Below are 24,419 nucleotides of genomic sequence, written 5' to 3'. Positions count from 1 at the left end.
GTGCTTTAGATGTACTGACACATTAAATTGCCAGAGCTTCCTGTTTTTTTTTACATTTCAGCAATCAGAGGCACAAAGGGTTTGAATAATGACCCTAAACTGCCAACCTCTGGAAGTTGTGGAACCAGGCAATCCAAAGCCTTCTGGCTCCAGCATCACCCTTGTGGCCACTAAGTGGTGTCACCAGCAGCTGCTCTGGGCTGCTCCTAATGTCTTATCCTGAACACAACTTGAACAGCCTGGAGTGCCCTTTCTGTGCTGTGTCCACATGTGTGAACCTTTCCCTTCATGCAAGGCCAATGTCAGGTCTAACACCCCCAAGAAATACCATCACAGTTCTCAACACACATTTGGTGCTTATGCCTTATTACATTCTTCATCAGCATGCAAAATGATTATCTCTGCCATAGTGCATTTATTTTACTTTGACTGTGTACGATGGCCTTTAGCAGATCATTTAGTGTTCACGGTGCCCCTGCAAAGTGTATATTATGGTCTCCATTAAACAGATAAAAACATTCAGTACAGTTTTGTGATTTGCCCAAGGTCACAATTGTCTTGTGTTGGGCTAGGAATCAGAGCCATGCAATCTCTAAACTCAATGCATTTTCATTACTAAACTTCCAAGTACATTCAATCAGGAAATATTATGGTTATACTTCTTCTGACATTGAAAGATCCTGCCAATGACTTCACCATTGGCACCAGCAGAAAAGGAGGAAACAAACAAAAAAAGCCTATATTATGGTATCTATACTGGTTTTCTATTGCTGCTGTAGCAAATTACCACAAATTTGGGTATAACAACACAAATTGGGCCAGGAGTGGTGGCTCACGCCTGTAATTCCAGCACTTTGGGAGACTGAGGCAGGCGGATTATGAGGTCAGGAGATCAAGACCATCCTGGCCAACATGGTGAAACCCTGTCTCTAGTAAAAATACAAAAATTAGCCTGTAGGCCCAGCTATTTGGGAGGCTGAGGCAGGAGAATCAGTTGAACCTGGGAGGTAGAGGTTGCAGTGAGATGAGATCATGGGCCACTGTACTCCAGCCTGGTGACACAGCGAGACTGTCTCAAAAAAAAAAAATTAATTATCTCAACAATTCTAGAGAGCAGAAGCCTGAAACAGATCTCACTGGGCTAAAATCAAGATGTTAGAAGGGCAGCATTGCTTTTGCAAAACAAACAAAATGTTTCCTTGTCTTTTCCAGCTCCTAGAAGGTGCCCTCATTCCTTGGCTCCTGCCCCTCTTCCGTTTTCTAAGCCAGTAACAGCCAGTAGGGCCTTTCGCATGCTGCATCATCACACTCTCTTATGTCTTTCTTTTACTTATAAAACCCTTGAGATTACATTGGGTTCATACATAATCAGAGACAATATCGCCATTTCGGGGTCATCTGAAGAGAAACCTTAATTCCACCTGCATTATTATTTCCCCCTTGCCATGCAAACTAGCATGTTTACAGATTCTGGAGATTAGGATATAGACATACTGAGGAGGCATTATTCTGTCTACCACAGTGTTGTAAGCCCAATTCATTCATTTAACATATCAAAATTGCCTACCATATGCCAAGAACTGTGCTAGGTGTGAGAAATCATCAGATGAAGAACGGAAATATAAAGGGAGGGAATCATGGAAAGATTCCTATAAGATGTGACCTTTGGCTTCAGTTTAAAGAAATAAGCAGTGATCAGTCAGTATGATATATGGCAATTGGGTTCTAAGGCAAAACAGAGACAGAGTTGACTAAAAAGAAGAGCATTTTCATTTAATTTGTATGCTTCATTTGCTTACATTCTAGTTGCTATTTGTTATTTTTTGGAAAAATTCAGCTCTGGCATCCGAGTTTAAAGCAACACCATGTGCTTCCCAGTCTAGGAGATCAAACTATGCTATTCAATCCTACTCTTTTTTTTTTTTTATTACACTTTAACTTTTAGGGTACCTGTGTACAATGTGCAGGTTAGTTACATATGTATACATGTGCCATGCTGGTGTGCTGCACCCATTAACTCATCATTTAGTGTTAGGTGTATCACCTAGTGCTATCCCTCCCCCCTCCCCCCACCCCACAACAGTACCCAGAGTGTGATGTTCCCCTTCCTGTGTCCTTGTGTTCTCGTTGTTCAATTCCCATCTATGAGTGAGAACATGCGGTGTTTGGTTTTTGTTCTTGTGATAGTTTACTGAGAATGATGATTTCCAATTTCATCCATGTCCCTACAAAGGACATGAACTCATCCTTTTTTATGGCTGCATAGTATTCCATGGTGTATATGTACCACATTTTCTTAATCCAGTCTATCATTGTTGGACATTTGGGTTGGTTCCAAGTCTTTGCTATTGTGAATAGTGCCGCAATAAACATACGTGTGCATGTGTCTTTATAGCAGCATGATTTATAGTCCTTTGGGTATATACCCAGTAATGGGATGCCTGGGTCAAATGGTATTTCTAGTTCTAGATCCTTGAGGAATCGCCACACTGTCTTCCACAATGGTTGAACTAATTTACACTCCCACCAACAGTGTAAAAGCATTCCTATTTCTCCACATCCTCTCCAGCACCTGTTGTTTCCTGACTTTTTAATGATTGCCATTCTAACTGGTGTGAGATGGTATCTCATTGTGGTTTTCATTTGCATTTATCTGATGGCCAGTAATGATGAGCATTTTTTCATGTGTCTGTTGGCTGCATAAATGTCTTCTTTTGAGAAGTGTCTGTTCATATCCTTTGCCCACTTTTTGATGGGATTGTTTGTTTTTTTCTTGTAAATTTGTTTGAGTTCATTGTAGATTCTGATATTAGCCGTTTGTGAGATGAGTATGTTGCGAAAATTTTCTCCCATGTTGTAGGTTGCCTGTTCACTCTGATGGTAGTTTCTTTTGCTGTGCAGAAGCTCTTTAGTTTAATTAGATCCCATTTGTCAATTTTGGCTTTTGTTGCCATTGCTTTTGGTGTTTTAGACATGAAGTCCTTGCCCATGCCTATGTCCTGAATGGTAATGCCTAGGTTTTCTTCTATGGTTTTTGTGGTTTTAGGTCTAACATTTAAGTCTTTAATCCATCTTGAGTTAATATTCAATCCTACTCTTTAATTTTACCTGATTTAAAACATTACATTTTTAGATGAAAAATATTCTCAGGAGAGGTATGCTGTGTATTTTTCAGGAAAGAATGTCCAGATGTTGTTTTTGGAGAAGAAGAACTACAAAGTTAGAGTAAATACTCTTATTTATAAGAAGAATGAACTCAGTGTGTGAGAAGGAGAATACAAATGCAACAGCCTCAAATTAGCAGTGGATGCCTGCTGGGCTCCTGCAACCGCTTTCCACGTGTGAGCAAACTCTCAAAGCTTGAGCTGTTGCTCAGGTTTTCCCTAGGGAAGCGTTGATGGTGTCCTGGGGGCACTGCACTGCAGTGATGGCCAGCAAGCCTTGTAAATACAAAGCATGGTACAGGATATGCATGATAAAATCACCTTGCTCAAATAAATGCAGCAGGAAAAATGGATTTCATCTTCTGATTCCTTTAGATTCCACCAGATGGCTAGCTGGTAATGACCCAGACGCCTCTGAGTAAACTCCCAGAAAGCCTGACAAATATGTTGCAAACTTAGCCACATTTAGAGTGGCTACGCCACATTTGCAATGCTCTCTTAACAGCGTGATCTTCTTTAATAGTGATCACTTCCATTTTTAGGCCCTTTATGCATTACTTTTGTCATTTTATATTGCTTCTTTTTTTCTGATCCTTGCAAAAACCCTGCCAAGAAAGCAAGAAAATATGTTTCCCCCTCAGGACCTGGACAACATCAGATAGAATGTGTCACATAAATATGTATTCATAATGAAAGTTTTATAGGTATTAAAAATGAAAGCTCAAAATGGCTAGGTGATATTCCTCAATTCATATGAACATAGATCTCTTACCTTTTTTCTTGATATTATATTGAATATGTAAAGATATTTGAAATAGTTTATATATGAGTAATTAAACCAGCTCATCTTTTTCTCTGTTATCTTCTTTATTGCTTTAAATCTTACAAACCCGTTTACCAACCAAAGATAAAGAACCAACTATATTGCTTTAAATTGTAAAAATATGTAAGTATCCACACATAGACATACAGGAGTTAGAATCCCAAAGGGAAATACTTTTTACCAGACACAGAGGAAACCAGAATAGACATAAAGCCATAAGGACACCCTGAGTGTCAAAAAGAGATCTCAGAGTTCTCTACAGTTTTATTACTGTTTTTAGATTTTCACTCATTCATAAGATTATATTGGTGGCAACCATTTAGTACATTTAATTATGCCCCCAATCTGTCACAGTTGAGATAAAAGTTGACCAACCTAGTATAATCAGAAAACTTATTCTTGGAGTTTGAAGCAAAAATTAGATTAAAATGTTTTTGGATGTGACTGGATCATGTTAGTGGTTATCTACAGGGCACAAAGTCCAGCCTTCAGAAAGAAAGTATAGAAAAAATAGATAAAACTCTTAGAGGATAGAAGGAGAAAAAAAAACACAGAGAGAGAATATTGATTAATTTTCTCTTAGTTGGTTCCAGAAATTTTCTCAGACCAAGTTGTACTTCAATCTTTTGGTTCCTTTAGTCACCACCCTCTTCTTTTTTGATTTTTCCAATTTGTGTTAACACTTGCCTGTATTGATCTCTTGCATTTGCAGCCACATGAATGTGAAATCCATAAGGGCAGAGAGTTTTGCTGGTTTTGTTCACTATCATGTCCCTTAATAGCTAAAATAATGCTTAGCACATAGAAATCTCTCAATAAGTAGGTTTTGCATGAATGAATGAATTAAATTAAATGAATGAAAGAACAAAAGAATATTAACTAAATAAAGCCAAGGGTCAGGAATTAAACATATCACAAACATGCTTGGAATCTTTTACTACATAATTGCCTGCAGAATATCATTACTATACAGTAACACCTAGAGAACATCCGTAAATTAAATAGTTTGATTTACTGAAAGGACTAATTTTATATCAGCAAAAATGACTTTAGTAATTTTCAGAGAAACATTGGTCAAACGTATAATCTTGAAACTATTTTCTTTATCTCTCCTTTCTATAAATATAATGAACAAGTATTTAATAAAAGACTTCTTGTTTGTGACACAATTTTTAATGTTTTCATCATTCATTAATGTTTTTAAGAATGTCTCTAAGCACCAATATGTTTCAGAGCCTGTAGTAGTCATGAAGGTAAAATAGTATTTCACATGCTGGCTTTCTCTCTGCTGCACATGGTCTGGCTTATACATCTTCGTTATGCAAAACACATCTCCTTCACTGACCTTCATAGGAGACAACTGCACCAAGAATATTGTTATATGTGTAATTTTACTAAATGCTTACAACATAGTTGAGAGGTTTCTTCCTTTCTCTCTCTCATGTACTCTCTCTCTCTCTCTCACACACACACACACACACACACCATATAACATACTCCACTTATGCATATATACACATACACCACAGATAATACACCACAGTCACGCCACTCACATTCATCACAAACACCCACACCACACATCACCTACCACACATTACACTACACACATATGCACACATACCAGAAAAACCACACCGCCCCAAGCACACATCTCATATATAAAATCATACCCCCCCCCCCCCCCACACACACACACACACACAAGATAATGCACACTTTTGTTTTTGAGGCTCTCTGCTCAGTGTCCTGCTAGTTTTGTCTCCCCCACAGCAGCCAGCAGCGCACGATGTCTTCCTCTATTCCGGGGCTGGTAAGTACCTGCTCTTTTTTTACAGAGAACATTTTACAAATGTCACATTCTTTAAACTTCTATCTATCTCATTTTGGCACTAAACAACAAAATGCTCCCCTCCACACACATGCACCAGTTAAGAGGACTCATGCGTTTCACATTTCATACAGAGAAATGGGGTAAGACAAAATAACAACAAAAATGTACCCAAAATCACAGGGCGCAGTGGCTCACACCTGTAATTCCAGCACTTTGGGGGGCCAAGACAGGTGGATCAGTTGAGGTCAAGAGTAGTCTGAGACCAGCCTGGGCAACATGGCGAAACCTCATCTCTACTAAAAATACAAAAATTAGCTGAGTGTGGTGGCACAGGCCTGTAATCCTAGCTACTCGGGAGGCTGAGCCTGGAGAATTGCTTGAACCTGGGAGGTGGAGGTGGAGGTTGCAGTGAGCCGACATCCTGCCACCGCCCTCCAGCCTGGGCAACAAAGTGAGACTCTGGCCAAAAAAAAAAAAAAAATCTACCCAAAGTCTTACAGAATGCTTCCCTTTCTTCCGAGGAGTTTTGGAAGACTGTGTGTGTGTGTGTGTGTGTGTGTGTGTGTGTGTGTGTGTGTATATGTGTGTGTGTATATATATATGTGTGTATATATATGTGTGTATATATGTGTATATATATGTGTGTATATATATATGTGTATATATATATGGAGAGAGAGAAAGAGAGAGACTCTAAAATAAAAAGAAGAAAGCATATGATTCTATGAACTTTCAGAAAATGAAATAAGTAACTCTTTAGAATCTGGTCCAATCAGTGAGGTTCTTACAGACCAGCAATCTGGACCAAAGGCTAAAATATGTCATAAAAATAAATAAGGTTGTGAGTCAGTTTGTCCAGATCTTCACAGAAAGAGGAAACAGAACATGAGGGTTTCCAGAGGTGCAAAGCATAAGGTAATTTTTAAGGATTCAGACAATATTCAGTATGACTGGCATAAGGTTTGTGTAGGAGTCTAACCAGGGGTGAAGCTAGAGATCTAAGTAGGAGACCACATCATTAAGCATCTTTACAATCATTATAAGGGCATTCTTAATATTCACACAAAGGCAATTGGAACCCACTTAAAATCATGTCACTCCCCTTCCAGTTCTTCTGATCCTCCAATATTGTGATTGGTTCTTCATTTTCTGCTCACTTGACCTCTTTCCACCATCTTGCCACCCCTTCCTTTGAATGGCAGATAGGTTAAATAGATAGCTTACATTTTAAATCTTTTGGTGCATTATTTTCTGCATAGTGCTTTGCTGGGGTGATATATTTCCCCCTATTATTTCAAGATTCAGATTTTAGTCGTTTCTGATTTTAAAAAGAATGATATCTCACTCCATAACCTATATTTAAAACTAAAAATAAATGTATTTTTACCATTGTATAAAAACCTTCTAAAAAGAGAAAAAGCATTACTGTTAAAACAACTTGATTTCACAAGCCAAATTAGAGTTTCACAGGGAAACTGCAAAAGGGCAGAGGTAATTTATCTGAAATTGGCATGGCAGTTATGTACCATGTTGGTCAACCTTTTCAAAGGCATAAATCACAACAGGCTACATCAGATTGGGAACAGAATCATTTTGGTGGACTGAGAACTGTTTTTCATTTCCACAGCTAGACTTGGAATTTTCCAAACAAGCTGGATAAAAGAAAGCCATTTGTGCTGTGCCCTAGAAAACTAAAGACCTCGGCAGGTTCCATAAATACATGAGCTAATTGTTTGCCATATTCCAAATATTTCCAATTTATTTAATGTATCTCCTAATGGGAAAAAAACAGTAGGAAGTAGCACTGGCCAGTTAGAAGTTAGAGGCAGTAAGGCATAGCAGATAGGAACACGGGCTTTGAAGTCAGATTCCTGTCTTTCCATCAGGAAGAAGAACTTTCCATAATAGGAACTATGTGTTCCTTACAAATTTCTCTACATTTCAAGCCTCCTCATCTTTCATATAGTGCTAGTAATTGTGGCTAGCTCAAAGCCTGGCTAAAAAATTGGTGAACTTATACCACAAAATAATTTTTAAAATCTCCTGACCTATAGTGAGCATTCCATATAAGGTTAGCTGTTTGAAGGCTTTTTGACCCTTAGGTCATGTGATGGAGATGTCAAGGCCTCTTAGAATTATGAAATCATGAATGAAGACCACCCAGTTGTATCTTGTGTGTCAGAAAGGGAAAGAGCCACGGCAGAGAAGCATTACCAAAATGGAGTTCTGGCTTCAATGGGATTTTCATGAAGTGGTTTAAGTTTTATAATGTGCATATATGTGATATATATTGTTCAAAATTTATGTAAAAATTAGATAATAAAATATGTAATGCTAATTATGATTAATTTTACGTGTTGACTGGGCCACAGGAGGATGTGCAGATACCTGCTCAAACATTATTCTGGATGTGCCTGTGAGGCTGTTTTGGGATGAGGTTATCATTAGAATCAGAAGAGAAGCAGATGGTCATCTCTGAAGTATGTGGGGATTATCCAATCAGTTAAAGGTCTGACTAGAATAAAAAAACACACCCTCCCATGAGTTGGAGGGAACTCCTACCTGACTGCATGAGCTGGGACATTGGTGTTTTATTGCCTTCAGACTTAAACTGAAACATAGGCTCTTTTTGGGTTTCAAGCTTGCTCTCTTGGACAGGAACTTACACATTTTTTTTTTTTCCTGGGTCTCCAGCTTACAGATCTTAGGACTTCTCAGCCTCCGTAACTGGATGAGCCAATCCTGTAGGGTAATGTTTGTTCTGTTTGTCTGGAAACCTTGACCAATACATCGATAGAAGGAAGGACAAAGACTGCATACTGGGGTTCCAAACAGGGATCTGAAATCAGGACAAGAATAAGGTGTCCTGTGCTTGGTACCTGTGAGGGAGATTCACGTGCCCTTCACATATAATTAAAGTCAATCCTGATTATTTGTGGATTTCATACTTGCAAGTTTGTCTAATAATACATTTTCTTTATAACCCCAATACTCATGGCACCTTCATAGTTTGTAAAAACATTCACAGCAGTGAAAAATTTGAGTCACCGCCATGCACAGCTGAAGTAAAAAAGGTGATAATCTTCCTTATTTTTTCAGCTCTCGTACTATAAACACATGTCTGTTTGTGGTCTATTTAGTACCACATTTTCTGCTTTGTATTGGTGATTTCATTGTTCAACATGGCCTCAAAGCAGAGTGCTGGAATGTTGTCTAGTGTCCCTGTACACAAGAAAGCTGTAACATGCCTTACAGAGAACAGACACTGTGTGTGCTAGATGAGCTTCGTTCAGGCAGATAATGTTGTTGGCTGTCAGTTCAATGTTAAATCAAAAATATATTATAATCAGGTATTTCTAAACAGAAATAACATAAAAGAAAGTTATGTATTGATCAGATGACAAAAATGTTGTGATCAGAGATTCACAGGAACCTAACTAACCCTGTATTTTTCCTAAGGACCATTGCTCTGTTTTCAATGACTCAGTGTTTTTGGTGACTTTGCAGTTGAAACAATAGTTACAAACAAACAAACAAAAACGTCTCACAATTGAGCAAATCATGGCTTACAAAATATTTATTTCCTATGAAATGCCGTTTAATTTATGCCTGTGAGTAAGACTTTAATGCCTGTTTTCCAAACTCACGGGTTCAATATGGCTCAAATAAATAACAAGATTTGCTTAATGATGACTCGGAGTAAATGACAGAGGCAAAATTAGAAAACTCAGAGGCCTGTGATTTTTTTTTTTTTTCATGAGATCAGATTTCTCAGAGCCACCAAATGCACCATGCTGGGCTGCTCAGTGGGGCCAACTTGCTGGCAGGGAGTCGGGGAGCCAGAGTGATGGCTAGACACACACACAAGGCCACGGCACTGCAGTCATCAACAGAGCTCTGCCCAGGGATAGAATTGATGGAGAACAAGGTTGTGGTTGAGACCACAGTTCAGGGGACATGAATAACAGCTACAAAAAGAAAGAATAAGCATTATTTATTGATGACCTGGAGTATTAAAAGATTCTATCCAAACACTTCACAGTTAATGTCATTCCTAAGCATTTTATTATTTTTTATTTACAGTAAATTTTTTTACATATTAAAGCCATATTATACTCTGTAAACTTATGAATAAAAATGCAAAATATTGTAAATTTATGTTGTCCAAAACCTTATAACATATTTTATTATGTGCCATGGTAGGCTCTAGAAAAGGAAGGAGATGATAAGAGAGAGAGTCTATAATCTTCCTGGTGGCAGAAGCTACTTTCATCATTGTTTCCTGCAGTAGTCTGCAAATGAGTAACTTTTTTCTTTTTTTAAATTTTACTTTAAGTTCTTGGATATATATGAGGAATGTGCAGGTTTGTTACATAGGTATACATGTGCCATGGTGGTTTGATGCACCTATCAATCTGTCTTCTAGTAGGTTTTAAGCCCCACATGCATTAGGTATTTGTCCTAATGCTCTCCCTCTCCTTACCCCTCAACCCCCAACAGGCCATGGTGTGTGATGTTCCCTTCCCTGTGTCCATGTGTTCACATTATTCAACTCCCACTTATGAGTGAGAACATGCAGCGTTTGGTTTTCTGTTCCTGTGTTAGTTTGCTGAGAATGATGGTTTCCAGCTTCATCCACGTCCCTGCAAAGGACATGAACTCATCCTTTTTATGGCTGCATAGTATTTCATGGTGTGTATGTGCCACCTTTTCTTTATCCAGTCTATCATTGATGGGCATTTGGATTGATTCCAAGTCTTTGCTATTGTAAATAGTGCTGCAGTAAATATACATGTGGATGTGTCTTTATAGTAGAATAGTTTATAATCCTTTGGGTATATACCCAGTAATGGGATGGCTGGGTCAAATGGCATTTCTAGTTCTAGATCCCTGAGGAATCGCCAAACTGTCTTCCACAATGGTTGAACTAATTTACACTCCCACCAATAGTGTAAAAACATTCCTATTTCTCCACATCCTCTCCAGCACCTGTTGTTTCCTGACTTTTTAATGATGGCCATTCTAACTGGTGTGAGATGGTATCTCATTGTGGTTTTCATTTGCATTTATCTGATGGCCAGTAATGATGAGCATTTTTTCATGTGTCTGTTGGCTGCATAAATGTCTTCTTTTGAGAAGTGTCTGTTCATATCTTTCGCCCACTGGTTGATGGGGGTTGTTTGATTATTTTTTTGTAAATTTCTTTAAGTTCTTTGTAGGTTCTGTATATTAGCCCTTTGTCGGATGGGTAGATTGTAAAAATTTTCTCCCATTTTTTAGGTTGCCTGTTCACTCTGATGGTAGTTTCTTTTGCTGTGCAGAAGCTCTTTAGTTTAATTAGATCCCATTTGTCAATTTTGGCTTTTGTTGCCATTGCTTTTGGTGTTTTAGACATGAAGTCCCTGCCCATGCCTATGTCCTGAATGGTATCGCCTAAGTTTTCTTCTATGGTTTTTATGGTTTGAGGTCTAACATTTAAGTCTTTAGTCCATCTTGAATTAATTTTCGTATAAGGTGAAAGGAAGGGATCCAGTTTCAGCTTTCTACATATGGCTAGCCAGTTTTCCCAGCACCATTTATTAAATAGGGAATCCTTTTCCCATTTCTTCTTTTTGTCAGGTTTGTCAAAGATCAGATGGTTGTAGATATGTGGTATTATTTCTGAAGGCTCGGTTCTGTTCCATTGGTCTATATCTCTGTTTTGGTACTAGTACCACGCTGTTTTGGTTACTGTAGCCTTGTAGTACAGTTTGAAGTCAGGTAGTGTGATGCCTCCAGCTTTGTTCTTTTGGCTTCGGATTGTCTTGGCAATGCGGGCTCTTTTTTGGTTCCGTATGAACTTTAAAGTAGTTTTTTCCAAATCTGTGAAGAAAGTCATTGGTAGTTTGATGGAGATGACATTGAATCTATAAATCACCTTGGGCAGTATGGCCATTCAACCTGATACCAAAGCCTGGCAGAGACACAACAAAAAAAAGACAATTTTAGGCCAATATCCCTGATGAACATTGATGCAAAAATTCTCGATAAAATACTGGTAAACCGAATCCAGCAGAACGTCCAAAACCTTATCCACCACGATCAAGTGGGCTTCATCCCTGGGATGCAAGGCTGGTTCAACATACGCAAATCAGTAAACATAATCCATCATATAAATAGAACCAAAGACAAAAACCACCTGATTATCTCAATAGATGCAGAAAAGGCCTTCGACAAAATTCAACAGCCCTTCATGCTAAAAACTCTCAATAAACTAGGTATTGATGGGACATATCTCAAAATCACAAGAGCTATTTATGACAAACCCACAGCCAGTATCATACTGAATGGGCAAAAACTGGAAGCATTCCCTTTGAAAACTGGCACAAGACAGGGATGCCCTCTCTCACCACTCCTGTTCAACATAGTGTTGGAAATTCTCGCCAGGGCAATCAGGCAGGAGAAATAAATAAAGGGCATTCAATTAGGAAAAGAGGAAGTCAAATTGTCCCTGTTTGCAGACGACATGATTGTATATTTAGAAAACCCCATGGTCCCAGCCCAAAATCTCCTTAAGCTGATAAGCAACTTCAGCAAAGTCTCAGGATACAAAATCAATGTGCAAAAATCACAAGCATTCCTATACACCAATAACAGACAGAGAGCCAAATCATGAGTGAACCTCCCATTCACAATTGCTTCCAAGAGAATGGAATACCTAGGAATGTGGAAACAGATTGTGAGGGTGGAATACTTTGTAGTATGAAGGGGAGGTCTCTAAGTCATCTTGATGCAAAGGAGGCACCCCTTAACAGGAATGTGTTGGTCGTATCTGCGGACGATGTTGAAATATAAGGGATATGGGTTTACAATATTTTTTAGATGTAATAATCCAGATACTCTTACTCCATGAGAGTTTCATTCTTTCCTGGCCTGAGTTTTTATGTGGTTATAGCAGACCTGCTTAGTTTGAGAGTTTAAGTTTTTTTACAGCTCTCTTCTACTCTTATGATTGAGACTTTGGTTTGGTCCTCAACATTCTTTGCCTCTAGCTGCAGTAAATGAGATCCTCTTTACATGCTACTTGCTTTCATGCACTGGCATTCATGCTTAGCTTTTAATTTCAGATTAATGAATCATATTTTTATCTTTTTCTTCAAGGCATACTTCAAGTTTAGCAAAGCTACTCAATTCCACTCTCCTTATAACTACTACATCTCCAATATTTCTCAAATATTTAACACATCACACCACATCATCTAGTGCATTCTCTTCTACTGAGTGTATACCATTCTCTTCTACTGAGTGTATACCATCCCTCTGCCACTGAAGATTTTAAAAATGTCACTGTTCCCTTGTGCCAGGGGCTGCCTTTACTTATTTATCACCATTGATGGTGTCCTTGTTTCCTTTTTTTTTTTTTTTTTTTGAGACGGATTCTCGCTCTGTCACCCAGGCTGGAGTGCAGTGGTGTGATCTCGGCTCACTGCAAGCTCCGCCTCCTGGGTTCACGCCATTCTCCTGCCTCAGCCTCCCGATTAGCTGGGACTACAGGCGCCCACCACCACGCCAGGCTAATTTTTTGTATTTAGTATTTGTATTTGTATTTAGTAGAGATGGGGTTTCACCGTGTTAGCCAGGATGGTCTTGATCTCCTGACCTTGTGATCCGCCCTGCTCGGCCTCCCAAAGTCCTGGGATTACAGGCGTGAGCCACTGCGCCCAGCCAGTGTCCTCATTTTCAACAGGGCAGTGGATAATCCAACTGCAAAATCTCATTTTAGCATCTGCTTTCTGAGACCAGTTCAGATACCAGCCCTTTTTGGTCAGGTTCCAGAGGAAGAAGGGCCTGATATGGGAATTAGCATGCAAAAGATTTATTGGGAGACTATTTTTGAGAATAATCCCCTAATAAATGAAAACTGCTTCCTCTGCCCAATCTTGCTTCCTGTCCTTCCTGTAAAAGACAAGGAAAGGGAAGAAAAGAAAACAAGATTGGGCCAAGGGAGCAGTTTTCATTCTTAATGAATTCTTTTCTCAGCTGATGGTGTTTGTATCTGGAGGGCCCCTCAGATCTATAAGGGGCCACAGAAAGGACCTGAGTCTTTATAAACCTGCATGAATCAGTTATTCATGTACATGCTGTCTCTTAGGAATTCATGAGATGAAGACAATTACCTCATCCAACATCACTTTGCCCTCTCAGGGCAAAATTGTGCAGCACAGTTCTCTGTTGTGCTGTCTAATGCATTGCAGATGTTTAGAAGCATCCCTGGCCTCTACTCACTAGATGTCAGTAGCACCCTCCCCTAGTTCAAGAATTACACTGTCACCTTGTGTCAGGGGCTGCCTGTACTATACCTCAGCAGTGATGGCATCCTTCTTTCCATCTGGGTAGTCAGTAATCCAATTATATTAATTCAATGATTAGACTAAGTATATAATGTATATTTTCCCTCAAGTGATATCAAGAAGAAATGGAATGCTAAATTTAGCTAATTGGTAAATTTCACATATTTTATACCATTTGGACATGGGAGATTGGGAGTTAAATAAAGTTTGAAAGAATAATTTAGGCTAACATCCAGGGTGATCCCCCTATCACCAAGGACCCTTTAGGACAAAGAAGATTAGAACTGCTGTCCTAAGTGTTTAAGATGACAATGGCAAGCTGTTGTAGTGTATATATCAGTGCGTGTGTTATGCGTTAGAAAAAGGCTTTGCAAACTACCACATGCTCATAATAAAAACGTAGTGGAAAGATGATAGAAACACAAGTTTGAAGTACTACTGAGCTGCTGACTAGCTCAGTGACCTTGGTCATTTCACTCACTCACTGAGCTTTTCCTCACTCTTACTTGAAGATGATTGAAACCTTACAGTGTTAATATTTTTGTGCATATGTGAGTGCATTCATAAATGTCTGCAATTTAAAAGAAATTTAACTTATATATGTATATAAAATATGTACATATATATAAAAATATCTAGCATTATGCCTGGCCTGTAGTGGTTACTCAAATGCCAGATGAATTTTAATGACTAGCACTCAGCCCTACCTAAAAAGACAAGAACATCTTGCAAGTAATTGCTTCTGTCTTCTAAGATAACTGCTGCTGTTTGGCAACACAGTAGGGACTCCCAGTAGAAGCAACCTTGCTCTCATTGCATCTGCTCCAGAGAAATCAAGAAATAATTACCTTTTTATTTGGAGACTTGATTGATGCATCAGCCTTCCCCGTGGCTGTAGAGAGATAAACTAGGCCAAAGAGAATAACCTGGATTTTATTCTGCCTTGATTACTCCTGTTGCAGGGATAATTTGAGTTCAGGGTGGGAAGTACCACAGCTGATTAAAGAGAGGACCTTGGGCACATCAACTCTCAAATATCTTGATTACAGAAATTGGAGGCTCCCATTCCATGTTCATGAATACCATGAAAATGTGACATCCTGCATTGCCAAGGTAGCTGTCTGAATTATATGAATACAAGGAGATACAGGGTTTAATGATCAGCGGCAATGTCAAGGACTGGAATCATGACAGGAACAAGTACTGCTTCCTAAAACACAGTGCAAATGATTTATAGTTGAAAATGGCAATCACTTCAATTTATATTGATGAAAATAGAATTCTTTTAGAAAGTCTCTATTTAAAAAAAACATATGCCTCTTTCAGTGATGATAGCTACATGACTACCCCATATTACCAGTTGAAAATTAACATTAAAATACCTTTCACCTACATAATCTTTGGAATGGATGTGGAAAATATTCAGATTACCAAAGGTTGTAAACACTTCAATCGTAATGCTTTTTTTAAACTTGGCTAGTTTCTTATACTTAAAAAAATAAAAATAACTAAAAATACACTTAAAACTGTCTACATTTTATAAACATTAATTAGGTAAATAGGGGAGGCATAAGAATAGTGGAAGGCTTTGTACAGAAAGATTCAGTGCTCTTAGTAAATGTCAGTAGGGTATAATGAGAGGAGAGCAGTGTTACAATTGAGAGCAGGTAGATTCAAATCTTCACCACCATACACTAGCTGTCTGGAATTACGCAAATCATTGTATCCCTTTGAATTTTACTGTCCTACTCAAAAAGTTGAGATGACAAATAGAACTATTGGGTAAAAGTTTCTAGAAGTTTTCATGTCATTGTAAATGTAATATGCTACGTAGATTATTTTAAAGCACTGCGAAACTGTTCAACATTTTCATTAACAATATTAGCTAAAATGTAATTAATTTGTCAAGGAATAAATAAAATATGTTAAACCCAGTGTGAAGTCCACAGTAGGTCTTCGATAATGGTGATAAATGAAAGTTGTATTGAATATGTTATTTATTGTCTTTATTTTTCATTAAAAAATCTGCTAAATGTTGAATGATGAGTACTTCAATTCATGTAAACAAAGTTAACTGGTCAAATAAACTTTAAAAATATTAAGTGATATTGATGCTAGTAATATTTGTTCAATGTTGTAGTGGTAATGTATAAGTCTTAGTAATAATAAAAATTTATATTAATGCCTTCTTATGAGAACTCAATTCAACATTTAGAAAGAGTCAATCAAAAAATAACCTGGGATTTTATCTATCATGGTTTATCAGATATTGTTTGTTTTATACAGGAATATATATGTTTGTATATATATATATATATAAAAGTCTGGGAAAGAGAAGAATCTTGATTTTGTTCTCTTTGATTTCTCCTGCTGCAAAGATAATGTGGGTTTAGGGTACTGTGTATATATTTTATTATAAATTACGGAGTCATAAGCTATGTATAAAATTTTTGAGAAAGGAAAAAGTGATTAATGCATAGCATAAAAGGTACATATACAATTATTTTATATGTAATTTATAGTTACATATAATTGCTAATACATATACAGTTGAAGCCATTTCATAGTCTAGCTCTGTTGTTAGTAGAAAAGTGATAGGTGATCATAGCTACAAATACGTCCATAATTTTCACAAATAATAAAGGGGGAAATTGAGAATTTTTATTGCAATCTCATGATGAAACATTGGGACTAAACGAAGACAGAAGGAAAGATATAAACTATGCAGAGAAGTGCTTTTGGGCATAAAAAGGTACTATGCAGAGAAGTACTTTTATGCATAAAGTGTTTTTATGCACTGTGTCATCAGTTCTTAAAACAGGGCCTTGTACGTAGGTGCTTACTGGGTGGTTCTTTAATGAATAACCAATGCAAGATCCAGTGCGGCCATTAAGAGTGAATAACAGTTTCACTTACATACATTATCTCATTTAAGTCTCTCAAAATCTTGTCACATAAGAAAGTGTGATTTTATAATTTAAAAGGAGAAGGTTTGAGGAATAATATTATGTAGATTTGATCTGTTTTTTGTACTGTAATGTTAATTATTCCACAAGTATCAAATGGCACTTACCAATCATAAATGATGTATTTGTAATTTTTGTTACTCCTAGGGATTAAGACTAACTTACATAGATTCTTCTTTAATGTTTGCTAAATTTAAGTTGTTGTGTATTCATATTTTGAGACATGAAACAAATATAACCCACCCCAGAGAGCCTCATTTTCTGATTTGTTTTTCTCTTCTGTGTTTATATCTATATTAGCCCTTTTTATATTGTGGTGCAATCAAATATTCAAATATCTTCAGCCCTAATTTGAGTCAGAGCAACATGAGATGGCAGGAAAAAAAGAATATGTTAAACAATTGTTGATTCTACCTGAAAAAGCATAAATGTTTCTCTTATTAAAAATAAAATAAATTAAAATTGATTAATATTTAAAAATATTTTTTAAATGTTTTAATTTGTTAAGAGTAAATGAATATATTTATTGGCATTTTATGTCTAAGAAGTTTGTTTTTGGTTATCTAGCATGTAAGTGTGGTATCTTCTAATATTTTATATCTTCTGTTTTATTTGTGGCTTTGTAGATTTCATTAATCTGAATTAAATTGATCATTTGAGCAAGTGCTTCACCAGTGACTTCTTTCACACTTCTAGAAGAGTTTTAATTAGAATAACCTTTCATAGCATTTTTAGTCTAGTAACTTCAAGCCTCATAATATATTCACTCCACATAAAAACACTTATCAATAGAGTCCACAGGATGATTTAACATGCCACACACACCTCTTGTTCTTCACACTGATATGTATGTAATACAGTCAGACCCACCTCTTCATTACTTCCAAAGAGCCAACTTTGTCCGGTCTAAAAAATAATAGCTCTTTCTGATATTTTTTTTCAAGGGAAAACCTATTCTTGGGACTTTTTTTCCACTTTTCTTTCAGTTTTTCTTTGAATTTTCTCTTCTGTCACATTTTCAAAATGCCATTATTCATGATTTATCGCTGTCTTTAAGTGTCTTTGTAGGAATTAAATATCTTTTTACTTTTATAGTTTCAAGTCTTTTGTTGAACTTATTCAACTAGCACTAAATATTTTTATTCATTTTAAAGAAAATTATTTCAGAGAATTATCTACATTAATAGTCTAAATGGTTTTATCATGGTGAAATATATATATATATAAAACATAAAATTTGTCATTTTAATCATTTTAAAATATTCAGCTCAGTGGCATTTTATATTCATATTGCTGTGCAACCATCATCACTATCTATTCTAAAACTTTTTTATCACTTCCAACAGAAACTCTGCACCCATTAAGTAATAACTTCTATTTCCCTCTCCCCCAGCCCCTGGGAACTTCTCTCTGAATTTTCTTATTGTAAATATTTCAAGTAAGTGGAATGTTACATCATTTATTCTTATGTGTCTCATTTCTTTTAGTTAGTATAATTTATCCAAGGTTGAGCCATATTGTAACATATATCAGAACTTTTTTGTGACTGAATAATATTACTTTATGTCTATTTAACACATTTAGTGTATCCATTCATCTGTTGATGGATATTGGTTGTCTCCAATTATTTCTATTTTATTTTTATTTTAAGTTCTGGGGTACGTGTGCAGGATGTGCAGATTTGTTACATAGGTAAACATGTGCCATCGTGGTTTGCTGGACCTATCAACCCATGGCCTATGTATTAAGCCCAGCATGCATTACCTATTTTTTCTAATGCTCTCTCTACCCCCACTCCCCGCCACCAACACTCTGAATCTTTTTGAATACTTTTCATAAAGCTTTTGTTTCCAATACCTCAAAGAAAATAATGTTATCAAGGTCCTCAGTGATCTTCATATATTTAAATTGAATGGTTGATTATCAATCCAAGTATTGTTTGATATATAAATGGCATTTTACAGGACTGAGTACATGTACCTACATGAAATGTCTTCACTAGATTACCAGAAACTACTGAAGAGATTTAGAAGGTAGGATGGCCCTTTTGCAGATTCTGTGTAGAAACTGAGACCCTCCCCCTTGAAAATACCAGAGAGGATTTCCACAGAAGCTCTAATCAACTATTTATATTGTTTTATTGTTCTGGGTTAGATGACATGCCCATTCTTGATTCAAATACAGAAAGGGAAGATATAATCATTCTAATTTTCTCCAACTATTCTCTGGAGCTGAGAGTAGACTCAGTAGCAGCTGAATAAGATGCACAGACTTGTGAAAATGGTGAATATTCAAAGACCTTTCTGTTTGAAAAGAGGGATTCTGTTTGGAAGGAGAAAAATAAGAATGATACTGGATTGGCAGTTAACAATATCCACTGTATGCCTGAAAGCATATCCATAGAATATTTTTTAAAAATATCATTTCTACCTCAAGTACTAGTATTTGACTCTAAGAAATGTACTTATGTGCTTATTTAAACATTAAACCAGCATAGAATTAGAATGGTTTCTAAATTTTCTCCATGAAGGTTCATATTGAATAGAAAAAGCTATTGTTTTCTTCTTTTCCATTACAGAGCATGACCCTTTAAATGTTTGAACTTTTTCCTTGAAATGCACTTTAAAACAGAAGTGATATGCATGTAGCTTCATGATGGTTTTAGGTGAGATTTAATAGCTAGCCATACAAATAAACCCTGCAGGTGGTAAGCAATGGTCCATGCATGAAACAAGCATCCCAATTTCCAAAAGGCTATCAATTAAATGAAAATGACTATTGAACTGATCTTCTGCTACCAAAATGCTAATTAAAATTTCATTATTGGTTCCAAGTCTTTGCTATTGTGAATAATGCCACAATAAACTAGACTGGATTAAGAAAATGTGGCACATATACACCATGGAATACTATGCAGCCATAAAAAATGATGAGTTCATGTCCTTTGTAGGGACATGGATGAAATTGGAAACCATCATTCTCAGTAAACTATCGCAAGAACAAAAAACCAAACACCGCATATACTCACTCATAGGTGGGAATTGAACAATGAGATCACATGGACACAGGAAGGGGAATATCACACTCTGGGGACTGTTGTGGGGTGGGGGGAGGGGGGAGGGATAGCACTGGGAGATATACCTAATGCTAGATGACGAGTTAGTGGGTGCAGCGCACCAGCATGGCACATGTATACATATGTAACTAACCTGCACAATGTGCACATGTACCCTAAAAGTTAAAGTATAATAAAAAAAAATAATAATAAAAAAAAATTTCATTACTGTTCATCAGCCACTCATACTGTAGCTCTGGGATAATGGTGATGCAGCGTCTCAGTATATTATAATCTTAGTGATATATTTTTATATCATCACCATAAGAAACATTGTGTTACTCCAGAATATTTGAGATTTCTCACTGCCTTAGGCATGTATTTATTTCATATCTTTTTATTTTAGTTTATTCTGTTCAATCCTCTTCTTAATCCATCTACCTGTACCTGATGCGTGGGTCTCTGATACTAGGCCACAGACAAATATTCACTCAGGATTGGCCTTGAAAATAAAACATGATGTTTGTGTCATAATCATAGTTCACATCTGACTTCATACTTAGTACAGCTAATTTTACTCCTTTTTCCTTGTGTAAATGCCAGATCCTGATGAGTTTTAAATTTAAAAAATCCTCTTTCCTATGTAATTATAAACTATTTCGTTGTTTAAACCTTATAGTATCATGAATTTAGTACTTTTTTTTCTGGAAATATTTGGCATATGAACCTCTCTCACTTATGAGCAGCATATTTTTTAATTGAGATTATTGTTGACATGTGGTAGAAGGAACGATACAGAGAGATCCCTTGTATACTTCATCCAGTTTCCCCTAATGGTGACATTTTGCATAACCATAGCATAATAGCATAACCAGGATATTAATATCAATAAAATCCATTGATCTAATTCAGACTTACCCAGTTTTACTTACACACATATATGTGTGTATTAAATCTGATACAATTTTAAGATGAGTAGGTGTGTTTATCCACAAATAGGAGTAAAAATGCTAAACACTAACAACAATGTCAGGATCCTTTCTGTTCTTTGATAACCATACACACCTCCCACCATTTCTCCCACTCATTTTAAATGTTGCCACTAAACTTATCCTCTATTTCTAAAATTTCATCATGAATAGAACAATACAGAATATAAACTTTGGGGATTAGTATTTTTTTACTTTGTGTGATTCTCTGGAGACTTGCCTAAGTTGATATGTACATAAACGATCTATTCCTTTTAATTGTTAAGTAGTATTCCATGGTGCATATGTACTGCCATTTGTTTGACCATTCACCTACTGAAGTACATCTTGATTGAGCAAAGGTTTTGGCTATTATGAATACATCTGCTATAAATATTTGTTGTATAGGCTTTTGTGAACAGAGCTTTCTCCCCACTCTTGGAGAAATTCACAAGAGTACAATTTGCTAGGTCGAATAATAGTTGTATACCTTTTTTATTACCAAGCTCCAAGCTGTTTTCTATAGCGGCTGTATCATTTTACATTTTCACAGGAAATATATGAGTGATTTAGTTTTTCTACGGAAATGGCAATATTTGCTGCTGTCACTTTTTTGTTAATTTTTGCGATTGTAATAGATGTGTTAGTATTAGGTAATAATATATCATTGTGGTTTTAATTTGCAATTTTCTGGTGATGAATGACGTTGATATGATGCTTATTTTCCATCTGCATATCCTATTCACTGAAACGTCTCTTTATGTCTTTTGCCCATATTCTAATTGGTTTTTCGAGTTCATTTTTATAAGACCTTTTGCAATCTGTATAGTTTTGTTTTGTTGAGGTTAGAGAGGTCTTTTTTATGTTCTAAATACTAGTCCTTCCTCAGATATATAATTTTAAATGTTTTCTCCAAATACGTACCTTGGTCTGTCTATCCTTTTCACACCGGTTTTCACTAAGAGAAGGTTTATAGTTTATAATTTTTTTATTTTATGTATTGTGCTTTTGATGTCAAGTCTGAGAAATTGTAGCTTTCCTGTAGATACTGAAGATTTGTTTTCTTTTAGTTTAAACATGTTTTCTAGCTATATATTTACATTTAAGGATATAATTTATTTTGATTTAATTTTTGTATGTTATATGAAATGTAGGCTGAGATTATTTTTCTTTTGTTTTTTTTTTCCTTTTGGTCTATGCATATACAATTGCCGCAGGACCATTTCCTGAAAAGAACATTTTTCAGTTTAGTTCTTGCATCTTGCTCAAAAGTTTGTTAGGTATATTTTATGGGTCTGTTTCTAGGCCCTCTACCTTGTTCCATTGGCTTATGTGTCAATACCACATAATATTAATTAATGTATGTAGATAATAAGTCTTGAAATCAGATACAATAATTCATTCCTTTTTATTTTTCCTTTTTGAAATTGTTTTAGCTAGTTTAGTTCCCTGGGCATTGCATGTAAATTTTACAGTGATAATTCTATATTTATACAAAAATGGGCTATTTTGGATAAGAATTACATTGAACCTGTGCATTGATTTAGAAAAAATTAGCATCATTACTATACTGTTTCTTCCAATCCAAGAACACAATGTCTTTCCACTTATTTAGGATTTTTAATTTATTTCATCGTTGTATATTTTTCAGCATAAAAGTCTTGCACAGTTTTGTTAGATTTATAGTTAAATAATTCATTTTTGAGTGTTGTGAATGGCATTGTGTTTTTAATTTCAGTGTTCATGGGCACATTCTAGTATCTAGAATGAAAAATTGATTGTGTTAAGCTTATCTTGTATCTTGTGACCTTGTTGGCATCATTTATATTAGCTCTGTTTTTTGATAGATCCTTTAGGATTTTCAACACAGACAATCATGTTATCAGCAAATAGAAAAAAATTTTACTTTTTCCTTTCTTGTCTGTATACCTTTTGTTTCCTTTCTTTTCATTATTGTGCTAGTTGAGGACTTCCAGGACTATGTTGAGAAGGGAAGTAAGAGTAGTCATCTTCACCTTGTGTGCTAGGCTGTTCTTATGTTGCTACAAAGAAATACTCGAGAATGAGTAATTTATAAAGAAAAGAGGTTTAATTGGCTCACGGTTCTGCAGGCTGTACAGGAAACACGGCACTGGCATCTGCTCAGCTTTGGGGGTCTCTCAGGGAGATTTTACTCCCTGAGAAGCGGGAGGAGGTATGTCACATGGCCAAAGCAGAATCACGTGGCCATGGTCATGTGGCCAAAGAGAGAGAGTGGAAGGAGGTGCCACAAACTTTAAAACAACCAGATCTCATGAGAACTCACCTACTAACCTGAGGACAGCACCAAGACATCAGGGATCTGCTCCCATGACCCCAATACCTCTCACCAGGCCCCACCTCCAACACTGGGGATTACATTTCAACATGAGATTTGGCAGGGACATATATCCAAACTATAGCACCTTGTTCCTGATTTTAGGAAGGATTTTAGGATGTTTTTCATCATCAAGTATAATCTTAGCTGTAGGGTTTTTACCTGTTCTTTAAAATTTGGAGAAGCTCTTCCTCTATTCCTAATTTTCTAAGAGTTTTTTATTATATATATTTATTTTTTGCTGAATTAATTTTATGCATCAATTGATATGATCATCTGATTTTTCTTCTTTAGCCTGTTGATACTGTTCATTGCAATGACTGATTTTGTAATGTTGAACCATCCTTGTATTGCTGGAATAAACACACTTGGTCATGTGTGTAGTTATTTTTATATATTATCGAGTTTTATTTCATAATATTTTGTTAATGATTTTTATATCTATATTTGTGAGGGATACTAATCAATTATTTTCTTTTTTGTACACTGGCTTGGGTATTAGTGTAATACTTAATAAGAATAGTTAGGAAATTTTCACTTCATTTCTATTTTCTGGTAAAGCTTGTATAAATTTAGTAATAATTACTTCTTAAATGTTTATTACTATTCTCCGGTGAAACTATTTCAGCCAGGAATTTTATTTTTCAGGACCTTTTAATTAATAATTGAATTGCTTTGATTGTAATAGAGCTATTTTAGATTGTTAATTTTATCTTGGTAATTTTTGATAGTTTGTGTTTTCAAAAAATCAGTCCGTTTAAGTTGATGAAACTATAAGCATGAAGTTGTTCGTATTATTCTCTTTATCCTTTTAAAAGCTACAGAATCAAGAGCGTTATTTCTTACTTTAATTTTGACATGAGCAATAGCTGTCTTTTTGTTACTTTTGTTTAGTATTTTTGGAGTTTTATCAATTTTATTGA

General features: G+C 36.1%; 1 protein-coding gene across 1 annotated transcript in view; it reads left to right on the top strand.

Annotated features, from left to right (window-relative positions):
- LOC115934544 (zinc finger CCHC domain-containing protein 2-like) overlaps positions 1 to 3,517 on the top strand; it is an 89,083-nt gene extending 85,566 nt beyond the window's left edge. Inside the window, 1 exon segment of the mRNA XM_063698406.1 lies at positions 3,176 to 3,517. The gene's annotated coding sequence lies outside the window, so the exon portion shown is untranslated.
- Positions 3,518 to 24,419: the final 20,902 nt, after the last annotated feature.

Source organism: Gorilla gorilla, chromosome 16 (assembly GCF_029281585.2).
Source record: "Gorilla gorilla gorilla isolate KB3781 chromosome 16, NHGRI_mGorGor1-v2.1_pri, whole genome shotgun sequence".
NCBI classification, from domain to species: Eukaryota; Metazoa; Chordata; class Mammalia; order Primates; family Hominidae; genus Gorilla; species Gorilla gorilla.
This window is presented reverse-complemented; position numbering and strand designations above follow the sequence as displayed.